Raw genomic sequence first — 12,758 nt, 5'->3', positions numbered from 1 at the left:
ACCTTTTAGAAGAAATACTTACTTATAAAATTTCTTCCACAGCGTTTCCATCTCTCTTGTGGGCAGCTGAAGCCGGCGCGGTCCTCTTCTGTGTCTTCTTCCGCGTCTTCTTGTCCCAGAATGTGCCTGCACCGGCCCCTCTCGTCACTTCCGGTGCGGCGCCGCATTCCTAAACAGCTTCTGGGCATGCCCAGAAGCTGTTTAGCAGGGGAATGCGGCGTCGCCCAGAAGTGACGAGCGGGGCCGGTGCCGTCGCATTGATTCATGGGAGCGATGACGTTCAGCTCCCAGGAATCATTGCGAGACAGGAAGTGACAGCGGAGCCGCGGCGCTGAGGGAGGAAGTACCCTGAGGTGAGTATTTACGATCTTCAATTACAAGGTGAGTTTTAAAAAAAAAAAAACCTAACTATCCAATTCCTTTTCAGGTGATGCAGAACTAGCGGACGGGCACAAAAAAAAAATATAGATTTTGTGCCCGGAACTCCGCTTTAAAGTTGAACTCTGTGTACAAAAACTTTTATTTAAATATATTTGTCAGTAGCTACAAAGAAATGAAATCCACTTTGTGCGCAACAAATGTCAATGCAAGCCCAAATATTACCTTGGAAAATTAGTGGTGACATTATCACTGTGCTAGCCCATGCACAGCCTGTGAGAGAGCAGGACATTAGAGGTGAGACTCAACAAGTCCTGCCACTATAGGCTGCCCAAGAAACTATAGGGAGGTGGATACAAGACCAGTCACCTTGCACAGAGAGAGAGAGCAGCAATGACCAAAATTTGTTTAGCTCAGTCTGTCTACTAAAAAACGAACTGGCAGGTCCCTGCTATAGACACGCTATTATACTAACCTTTCATGAGGCCCTATCTCCTAACTTCCCTCTACTCAAGCACTGCAGCCTCCATCAGACTCTTCAACATTTATATCTTTTAGCAGTTTTGGATGCTTGTATTCCCACCACTCGCTGTGATTTCTTCCTCCAACATAGGATGGAGCAATAGCATACGGCGGGACCCAGACATCCAATACTCCCAAAAGAGCTTGCAGTGCTTGAATAGAAGGAAAGTAAGAGACATGAGCCATAGGAGAGTAAGCTTTTCAATTGCAAGGACCTGCCAGCTAGATTCTTTTATACAATTAGCAACGTCACTTTAACCACTTGCCTACTGGGCACTTTTACCCTCTTCCTACCCGGGCCAATTTTTAGCTTTCAGCGCTGAATGACAAATGCACGGTCATGCAACACTGCACCCATATGAAATTGTTATCATGTGTTCTGTCTTCGTAGAACCTCTATTAACCCCCGTGCACCAGCGCCTCCCGGCCCTTAAAGAGGTTTCAGATACCGGGAGGCAGGGCGGGGTGGGGTTTATGATCATGTGACCACAATGATTGGCTGTTACAGCGATCACAAAATTGGTGAGCAATCTGGAGTTTTCCGTTAGCCAGCAATAACTGTGCCAGGAGCACATAGGGAGCGTGCTCGTCTAGGCATTGCTTTATCTGTTACTTGGTTTGTAAATATGCAACCACTCTGCACCAAGGCCCAGCTGCCAAGAGGCCACATATTTACGTACTGTCGGTGCCTAGATGTTAATCACTTGCTGTACAGGGTAATTTTGCAATTTTTCACACACATTTTAAAATCAGCTTATTTTTCTTTTTTTTTTACTAGAAATTAACTTAGAACCCCCAAACATTGCATATTTTCTGAAAATAGAGGCCCCAGAGATTAAAATTGTAGTTGTTGCAATTTTTATTATGCTGCGCAATATTAGCACAGCCATTTATCTTACACAATTTTCAGAAACAAATACACAAAGGGTTTGATTTACTAAAACCAGAGAGCGCAAAATCTGGTAAAGCTCTGCATAGAAACCAATTAGCTTCCAGGTTTTATTTGTCAAAGCTTAATTGAAGAAGCTGAAGTTAGAAGCTGATTGGCTACCATGCACAGCTGCACCACGTTTTGCACTCTCCAGTTTTAGTAAACCATGCCCAACGAATTGTAGTGCAAACAAACACAATATAATACCCAATTTTTTGGTAAAATATAAAAGATGATGTTTTGTGGAGTAAACCGTTACCAAACATGTCAAGATTTAAAATTGTGCATGCTTGTGAAATGGAAACTAACAAGAGTTCCTACAACTATCCTTAACTGTGGATGACTCTTTAAATGCCTTTACAGGTTTAGATTTAAATTTGAGCTCTGGCACTAGAATTATTGCTCTCTCTCGAATGTTCATTACTTCACATGTGGTGCAATCACTGCTTACAAATGTCAAACATATATGCACATTTGCATTTCTGCATGGAGAAATGGGGGTGCTTTCAAATTTTTTTTAAATGTATTTTATTTAACTTTTATTAATATTTTTTTAGAATTCAACTTTGTTGCTATCACAAAGAAACTGAACTTATGCACTGAAACCAGAAGTGACAAAATCCTCATTGCTTCGGGCTTCATTAGTCACAGAAGAGATGGGGGAACAGATGTTCTTCCATCTCCTCTTAAAGCAGCCAATCTGACCACATACAGCAGTCCTGGGCTCCCCAGTGGACTGGGAGAGCACAGGAACTGTGGCAGGAGGCAGCAGGAGAGGGGGGTGGGGCCCTTTACGAGGCCTGTAAAAAGTTTTCAGCTGCTTTAAAGCGGCTCATATCACTTTTACATGAAAGCCGATTGCCGGCTGTAAATAACAAAACCAGGATCATGGCAACAGCTGCAGCAATGATCTTGGTATAACCGCATCCCTTTGACAAAATATATATTTAAAGTATGTACACTGGATGAGAAGCAGTCAAAAAATTCTATAGATCAAGATGAATTGTACACATATAGCCCCTCTTTCCAACTCCCCTCAGACTACTCAGTGTCTTTCTTTTAGATTCAGTATCTGAAGGAAAAAAGTTTCTGCTGTGCTACACTGTAAATCCTGTGCCATAAGCATACTCTATATCTAATGTGTATCGCACATCTCCTTGTCAAGATGGCACTGGCTTGCAGGGTTGCAGACGATATATATGCCATCACCTAGGTTTCTTATCAACACATTTTGGAGGTGCCAGAATTTCAGTCTGTTATGGAAAAAACAAACTGTTTACTTAGATTTTAAAAAAGTTCCAGTCTGCATCCTGGAACCTGGAGACTTTTCAGAGCTTTGGATGGATCCCACTAGTTTCCCCCAGCTCTGCACTGATGGCACTGCTGGACATCTTTAAAGGTCGAAGGGAAGTAAGCAAGATGTGTCTTTCATCTGAAGCATTAAGTTTCCTTGGCTCACCACTGTGTCTACGGTCTTCATTGTTGCCTGATTCTTTGTGCTTCTTTAAAATTGAACAGGACATCTTAAAACCCCAGTCTGCTTTGAAATCATTGCCTGGGAGGGACCTGGCTGATGCAGTATAACTACCTTGTGTCTTATTGCTGTGCTCAGTCTTGCCAGGGTGTATGGCCTGTGATATGAAACTGTCTTCCGCAACCTCACCTTAGTAGAAGAGTTTGGCTGTTTCTCACCCAGTTTTAGGCCTCCTACACAGCTGTTTCTGTTTCATTTAATGACAGCGTTTCAACCTACATATGAAATTGATGATCATTATCACCTGCTTGGTATAATTGGTTAATCATACACCTGACTCTAATCTTACAAAATGCCTGACTTTGTGCAAGTATACAAAGTGTGCAAGTGTAAAGACTGATGCTGATTTGAAGTCAAAGGGTAGTCATACCAAATATTGATTTGATTTGGATTCTATTCACTCACTTTGCATTTTGTAAATTGATACAGATAAACAATTAAAATATATATTTTTAAAAGCTTTCGTATAGCGGAACTTTACCCATAACAACTTGATGAAAAATAATGTTCTTTAGCAAGGAACATACATTTCACATTAATAATTATGCTACCAAAATTAGTGTGTGCTGTAAATTGCCTCCAGCATTGCTCCTGTTTCTTCTTGCTGGAGGCTGCTATTTTGCTGACGCCCAGAGCCCCTGAACAGCAATAAATCATAAAGAGGAACTAAACCCATCGATTTAACAGTTTCAAAAAGCAGATACATTCCTGGAATGCCGGGACTGCTAACTGTCACATATGCTTCTGTCCTCAAACTGTCAAACTCAAATGTCTGGTGTCATCACTATGGCAGTCGCAGATCAAACAGAAGCAGCTTCCTTGGATGTAAAAGATTAGAAGGGTTTAATTCTGCTTCAATGCTGTCAGCAGATCTGCCTCTACAAACTCAGCAATGCCTAAAAATGGAGAGTAACTGAGTATGTGCAGAGCAGGGTGAAACAATGTACAGGCATACCCCACTTTTAAGTACACAATGGAACCAGAGCATGTATGTAAAACGAAAATGTACTTAAAGCGGAGTTCCACCCAAAAGTGGAACTTCCGCTTTAAATAGTCCTAACCCCCTGACATGCCACATTTGGCATGTCATTTTGGGGGGGGGGGGAGTGGGTACCTAGTTTTGACATGTACCCGCTCCCTCTTCCGCTCGGAGCGCCGCGGCGCCCTGAGCGGAAGTTCTCCTCTCTCCCTCCAATCTTCTGGGACATGTCAAAGGTCCCAAAAGATTGTCGGCCAATCACGACGCATAGCGCAACTCGCGCATGCGCAGTGCGTACCCGGCTGTGAAGCCGCAAACTGTCACAGCCGGGTGCCCACATCAGTGATGCCGGCGCCGCGGAGCAGAGAGGGAGAAGACGGCGCATCGCTGGACCGTGGGACAGGTGAGTGTGCGGTTAGGCTGGAACTCCGCTTTAAAGTGAAGCAATACCTTTTTTCACTTCTCAATGCATGTAAATACACTAATTCTACGGGAAATCTTGGTCAGCTTGACATGGCACTGCTCCCAAATCATAAGTGACAAGCACACCAAACTTGGGGAGCACATTAAGGGGACCCAGGACTAACATGGTAGATTATCTAGGCAAGATGGCCAGCCACAAAAAAGGATATGTTGTAGTCCTCTCAGTGCTCTCTAGGTTTGGTGTCCCTTTCACTTATGGTTTAGGAGCAGTGCCATGTCAAGCTAACAATGATTTCCCATAGAGGCCAATGTTAGACAGGAAGCAGTACCATGTCAAGCTGACCAAGCTGTGTCCATACTCACGAGCAGAGATGTATAGTAACGAAGTAGAACTACTTAAGTACTGTACTTAAGTACCGAAATGCGGTATCTGTACTTTCCTAGAGTAGAATTTTTTCCTCCTACTTCTACTTTTACTTCACTACATTTTTTCGATGATTTCGATACTTCTACTCAAGTATTTTTTTTTTGTGCTGCATAGTTACTCGTTACTTTTAAAAAAATTACCACTGCCAGAACAGTAGATGGCAGGTTGCATAAAGCTCAAAAAAATGTGTATAATGTCATTTGTAAATCAGTGCATACGAAAATAAAGGCTGTGTATAATAAAAGCTGCTATACCAAATCTTTCCAATAAAAAGAAAATATGAAACAAACAAATAAATGGTGCTACAGCGCTTAAAGTGCATCAAGAAACTACTAACAAACACAGGTTAATCATTTGAATAAATCATTTGAAATAATAAAAACAATATGATGTTCAAACTTTTGACTTATTTCTTTAATAACTACATAACACAGTACTTGTACTTCTACTTTCAGTACTTGAGTAGGAATTTTTTTTCAAAACTACTGGTACTTTTTACTTTTAGTACTTAAGTAGCAAATTTTTTGAAAAAACTACTTGCAATACTTAAGTAAAAAAAATGTTGAATACTTTAGTACTTCTACTTAAGTAACTTTTTCTGCGAGCACTTCCACTTCTACTCAAGTAATTTTTTGATCGAGCACTTGTACTTTTACTCAAGTAGAAATTTCGAGTACTTTATACAAGTCTGCTCACGAGTGTACGTAAAGTGAGCGTATGTAAATCGGGGTATGCCTGTATTACTTTAAAACGGTATAGACACTTATTTTTAATGTTTTACATAGCTATACCTGCAAAATGGGCCAACCTGAAGTCATCTAGCAGGACTTCATTTTCTGACTAAAGTTCCACTTTAATTTACAGCATTTCTTCCATCTGCCTAAAACTTTTTCACAGTACTGTATATATTTATTTATAGTGCTTTTGGTATTTATTTTCCTACAGAATTTTCAAGTTAGTTCAATTTTAGAAGGGTTAAAATAGAAAACATCTAAAATCTGTAATTGGTAAATGTTTTCTATATTTAGTATCTTGACTTCCAGAATTCAGCCATAACAGCTTTCTTTTTTCTTCATAACAAAACTTACTAAAAGCAAAAAAAAAAAAATTGAAGGCAGCTGTTTTTCTCAAGAGGCGTACCAGGTCTGAAAGGCTTTTAAAGAGCCTTTGTTCTCCCTGTACTGTGACAGAAAGCAGAGTTTGGGACACGCTGTAACCAGAGCTGCCATGCTAGCTGCTTTCTAACACAAAAATGGGTGGTAATCATATATTTCTTTTAGGATTGATCTGTAATGAGATCATATGTTCATACTACGTGTTTCAGCATATGAGAGCACCTTTGAAAAATATCAAAAAACCAGAAATGTTTTTACAAATTATACCGCTAAGGCTACGAGCAGCTTCTGTGGCAGTGTTGCCATGGCAACTAAAAGAGATTCATTCAAATATATGGAATATAAAAGGTTTCCTTGAAAGACACATTTTATTCAGTGTGTAGATACATGTAACAGAGAAAAACAATGGTTATTAGAAAATGCTATCTAGGAATGTTTTTATATTTCACGATTGTCCAATATTTTAGAATATCTTATTGAGACAAGACATTGATCATTCCCTTTGCTCTATAAAACCTTACTTGGAATGTGAAATATCCATGTGGTACAGCATTGCCAACTATCAGTATTTTTACTGGCAAAGAGTAACAAATTGGCTTTTTTCTCCTGCCAGTAAAGGCTAATGACAGAAAAAGACTGCCAGTAAAAAATATGGCTGTGACACTCGGCTCAGACCATCCGAGTGCCTGCTACAGTGTTTTTTTTTCGAGTAGCGCTGGCGGGGGGGGGGGGGGTCAGGTCTGGCAGAGGTAGTGCCCGAGTGTGCCGTGTGATATCACGTTGCAAGGGAGACTATTGACAGAAAATGAGGAAGGCTAGATAGCTGTTCTCATAAATAGCACCCCCTTGAAGGGTATGGGATTGTCATATAAGGTGAGCAAGCAACCACATGACTGTAAAATTATAGAACATTTTAATCTTAGATAATCAATTAAAAAACATGTTGATGAATCGACAATATACAAAATGCAAAATAGCTCAACAAGTTATACAATAATGTGACAAACGAATGCATAAAACGGAGGTCCAACGTGTTTCGCAGAACATGAGATCATTTCCACTCTGCTTCTTCAAGGACCCTCAACATTAATTTTGATTGTCACATAACAATTCTACCAAAGAAAACAAGAAAAGGCCAAATACGGCCATCCAGGCACCTCGAGTGTGTACACAGGTGATGGAATGACCGGTAGGTCCCCCAGCGAAATTTGTGGGGGTAGGTCTGGTGGATACTGAACCGTACCTTGAAAGCATATATATTTGTGGCAGCATCAGCAAATACTGCTCCACATATTGTATATACCATCGCATGCTCCAAAGTGGCAGCATCAGGAGAGCTGCCAGCTAGCTGCTATTTTGCATTTTGTATATTGTAGATTCATCAGAATGTTTTTTAATTGATTATCTAAGATTAAAATGCTAACCTTATATCACAATCTCACACCCTTAAAAGTCCATACTATTTATGAGAACGGCTATCTAGCCTTCCTGATTTTCTGTCAATAGTCTTCTAACATTTGGATAGGAATGGAGTGGATTGTCTTTAGAACTGGCTGAACTTGTTTTGTTTATCACGTTGCAAGGGAGCCAAGCGGAGCAGCCAGAGCCTCATGTGCAGGTCTGTAGGACAGAAGCAAGGCAAGTCGGGAGCGGGACTGTCAATGTTGTTTGGACTGGAGTGGACCAAAGTGACCACCTTGCATATAGAGAGACTATCACTGTGACTCAGGAGGGGACGCATCGTGTCGGTGAGGTGTCATCATCACCTGTGCTGCTGCACACTGCTGTCAGTGTGAGAGTCAATTTCATGCTCTTTCTAATTTCTTGCCCTCCTGAATCTTGTCCGTAAACTACTTTATCGAAAATAAAATAGGAAATGTTTTTTGCCTTAATATCTTCCTTAAATCACATTGCTAATTGCATATTGCACTTGTTTGTAGCCTAAATATTAAAATTTGCACTTAAAACTGTAATTTTTGAACTTTTGGAAATGCCAGTAAAAACATGGGTGTGCCAGTAAATTTTGGGTGTCGTGTCAGTAAATTTTAATTTGGTAGGTTGGCAACACTGATGTGGTAGCCAAGTAAGGGGTAAGATTGTGGAAATTCACTGGTGCGAGAAAGGCTGGGCAGACCTTGTGACACACGTGTCCCTCTGTGAACATCTAAGGTTCTATACATTGAAACAATGTGATCTCCATAAAAAGATACTTATAGTAGGATAAAGAGAATTGCCTGTGGCAGGACTACCGCTGCACATACCATACAATTATGTAGAAAGATGAAAGTCCAGCAACACAATGATATATCAAGCAAAATCCATAAAACCTCTAATAATATTCCAACAAGACAAAAGGGGGAATCCATTACACAGTAAGTCTGATGCGTTTCAACCTTTTACTGGGCCTTATTCGGTTTTTCATTTTTCTACATAATTGTAAGATTCTGTGAGCCTTGAAATGTAAAGAACACAATACAGTAGAGCACAATCACAGTTCAAGAACAGAGGAGTGTTTGCTAGTGCACAATCTTCCACTAACTGCCTTGCAGAGGATGGATCTTGGTAGACCCAAAGACTTCAGTCTACTGGCAAGGCAGTTTGAATCTTCAGCAGTTACCAAAAATTGGACTGATACAGGTTTTAGCCAAAGATATTGGTGTAATTGTAATGCTTGGGCCTTAGAAGAAGGAGGTAAGGACACAAAAACCTAAATCGGTTGTTACCACAATGCATACCACTGCCAGCCCCTCTATTATATCTAGGCAAACCACACTGTATAAGTGTTTTAATAAATAAAGCTTCTAATTACATTTTTACAGCTACAGTATCTTCAGGCCAGTCACGTGACTTGATGTAAAGTCACGTGATAGAAAAAAAACGATTCAGTCGCAAGGAATGCATGAGGACACGAGGTCATACAATGCATTTAGAGGAGAAGAGATTTAACCTCAGGCTACGAAGGGGGTTCTTTACAGTAAGGGCTACAAGACCGTGGAATTCCCTGCCACAAATGGTAGTAACTGCGGAGAGTATGGCTACTTTTAAAAGACTCTTGGACGTACATCTCGAGGATCGAAACATTCAGGGGTATGAGAAATTAATAGGTCCACACACACCTACACAGGTTGAACTGGATGGACTATTGTCTTTATTCAACCTCACCTACTATGTAACTATATGTAACTTCCAGCCGGTCTACTATTCTGATCCCCAGGCTACAGCGGGAGGGGCCGAGATCTTCCTCTGACGTCAGCCGGGGAGGTCACATGGCTGCTCAGCCCCTCCTGCAGTAGCCCTGGATCGGAGTAGGAGACAGGTGGGAGTCACGTGACTTGCCTGAAGTTAGCTGTAAAAAGTTATTTACACGCTGCATTTTAATAAAACATTTACTGTATAAAGTGTGGTATGCCTAGACATAAAAGAGGGGCTGGCAGTGACAATAATATAATAATAATATTTATAATAATATTTTATTCTCTATAGGGAGGGAGGGGGTGAGGGGAACAGATGAGAGCTGCAGATGATGGAGGCACGCAGGCAGACGTGAGGAGGACACAGGAAGTGTCAGGATCAGCCAGGTTTTTTACAGCTTAGAGATGGGCAGATTAGACAGCACAAGCACTGTGCTGTTTGATCTGCTATAAGGGAAAAGGATCTCTCTCTTCTTCTTTTTTTTTTTTTTTTAGAGTAACAAACACTTTAAAGTTGTAATAGTTAGTGAAAATAAAAAAGCACCATGGACAGTAGTCAACTGCTTTGTCACCCTATCCAGGAGATCTCCACATGAGAACTACTCACAGGTGTGTTGAATGCCTCATCTCCTGCTGCGCCCTGTGATTCCATCTGAGGACCTCTACATCACTACAGGACATAGTAGTGACATAGGGGTCAGAAAATGGAACTCCTGTGTGCAGAAAGAGGCAAAGGCATCTGACATTCCCAGAATTGAACTCCAGGAATATAAGCAGAATGCCTTTGCTGAACTTTATTTTACATATGCTAGTTTCCCAACTATTATGTTAATCCAAACGTTGTATTGAATTCAATTTCAATGAATTGGCACAAATTTGCAGATCAGGATTTCTGACTTTTTTCCAGCTTCACTTGTTGCATGCTTTTTAAAGGCTAGTGATTCAGAAAATACTAAACCCAGACACAGTCAGGCATCTAGCAGGTTCAGCAATGTCAGGCTCCCCATTTCCCTCAGCACAGGCTTCCTTGAAGTCCAGTACACTACACACAATAAGATTATAGGAAAAATGATCAACTTTTTTTTTTGTTTGCATGCTAGTCTCCAAATTGAAAATAAAGAGGTTAATAAAGTATGAAAATTCTTGTACAAGAGAAAAAAAAATTGGAAGTGATGTAATGTATTATACTGTACTTGTATTGTATTTTTGGATGAAAACTATACTGAATAAATGAAAATCATACGATCTGGTATTGTACGACAACATTTTTTGTGTTTGCCCCTTCGGGAAAATTTCGGACAAAAGCTGAGAACTAACAATCAGATTATTGTACGAATACGAATGCTTCAAAAGCATTATTTTTTTTATACGATTTTCTTATTGTATGTACAGCCTGTTTATCAGACAATAAAACAGCAGTACAATAATGAGTGGATCATTCTCCTCTGCTGTATAGTAAGCATGTTAACCATGTTAGACTGACAGCACTTCAAAACAACAGATCCTTAATGGCTGCTGCCAAACCTTTGTCACCTAATCTTAGCACTGCTAACACATACAAATACTTTTTTAAATATTAAATTAACGGACTAAGTGGTAGTTTCAATACCTGCCTGGAGTTCTACTTCTAATTTAGCCTCACCGAGCGCTTTTGTATTGAGCTATTTGTCTATTTAAATACACTTTTTTTTCTGTTACAATGGAAGTTGTTCTGCGCTCATCTTTTTTCTTGTGGTTTGCATTATTGACACTAACTGGGTTCAAAAAATGACCACAATGTGTGTAAATCAGAGATAGAAATCGTAGTCAAAGTTCAATATAGAAACAATATTATATGCTTTAACTTAAGTAACTAAAGGACTGTGTAAGAGAAATTTTCATTCTTCTGTCAAACTCATCCATACACATTCATTAAATGAACTATGTACTGTAAAAAAGTGCAGATAAAATACCAAAAGTAATGTGCTTCCATGCAGTGCCACTTTAACAGCATCATGGGCTCCTGGGCAAAGTAATGCACTAGGGCCCTTACCTGCTATGGCAAACAATGGATGTGGCTGAATTACGCTAAATATTGGGCTTTTTTTAGTCTGATTAGAAATTTTTAGTCTGATTAGAAATTTTAGTCTGATTCTTTACACTTTTTAATTATTTTTTTTCCTTTTTTTTTAATTTTTAATTAATTGTTTTTAATATTTTTTTTTTACATTTTTTTAAATTATTTTTTTGGGGGTCTTTGGACAGACTCGGCTCTAAACAGTCTTACTTTTGAGACAGAGAAAGGGACTAAGGAAACACATTGTCCAGTTCCTTTCTGCAGCCTCAGCTTCATTGCAGACGAATGAATAGGAGACAGAGACTCCTGGTCATTCTTAAACTGAAGCATGTGAAAACAAAACGGAAAGGACAAGCGCAACCTCCATAGTGTAGTAAACAAGGTGAATAATATTTAATAATAGTTAAAAACACACTCACTAAGGAAAGCTTGTGCAAAGCAGATAAAAGTCAAAGCTGCTGCCTCTAGAGCCCGAAGCCGCTGTGGAATTCCCCTGCTTCGGCCGTAAGCAGGGGGAGAAGAGGACAGGCAGGAGGGAGCCTCTGCTGCACGAATACAACCCGACCAGGGATAGAAGCCGAAGTCCTGATGGAGAGGATGCTTGACACCGCTGGGAAATAGGGATGCATTTTAAAGCAAATTGGTTCTTCTTCAGCCTTCAGACAGAGACTCCTGTTGATTCTTAAACTGAAGCATAATACACACAGTTTACTATGCTTCAGTTGTAAATTAACACAGTGAGTGATCAGTACTGATCCCTTACTGTGTTCACTTAGAAAAGCAAGGGGCTGGTAAATTACATATTTACTGGCCCTTTCCCCATTCTCCATCCTGAAGAGTCCCCTGTGTGCGTGCAGCTGCTGCCAGGGGGAGAGGAGAGGAGGAAGTAAGTAAAAAAAGCACAAAAACAAAAAAAGTATACCTTAGGGTATTGTTGAGGAGGGGGCGCACACAGGGGGGCCCAGGCAGCAGGGGGAATCTGATCAGTGTGGTGGAGGGGAGAAATAGCTGGAATTTATCTTTTGTTACTCACCAGCCAGCAGCTAAATGCCGGCAGGAGGGAGAAGGAAATGCCTTTTTTCAACTGCTGCAGTAAGAGCCACATAAGTTTGATTCCAGTTATTTCCCCCACCCACGGCACTGATTACCCACTCATAATATATGTGATTCCCCCTGCTGGGGGGGGGGGTAACTGCAGGGGC

General features: G+C 40.4%; 1 protein-coding gene across 3 annotated transcripts in view; it reads right to left on the bottom strand.

The window, feature by feature from the left end:
• The window catches only part of CLIP2 (CAP-Gly domain containing linker protein 2), a 196,309-nt gene that overhangs the window by 95,909 nt on the left and 87,642 nt on the right, over positions 1-12,758 (bottom strand). The gene's annotated exons all lie outside the window — the stretch shown is intronic.

The sequence above is a fragment of the Pelophylax lessonae genome, assembly GCF_965119305.1.
Source record: "Pelophylax lessonae genome assembly, chromosome: 2".
Classification (NCBI taxonomy): domain Eukaryota; kingdom Metazoa; phylum Chordata; class Amphibia; order Anura; family Ranidae; genus Pelophylax; species Pelophylax lessonae.
Note: the sequence above shows the minus strand (reverse complement) of the source record. Positions and strands in the feature narration are given on the sequence as shown.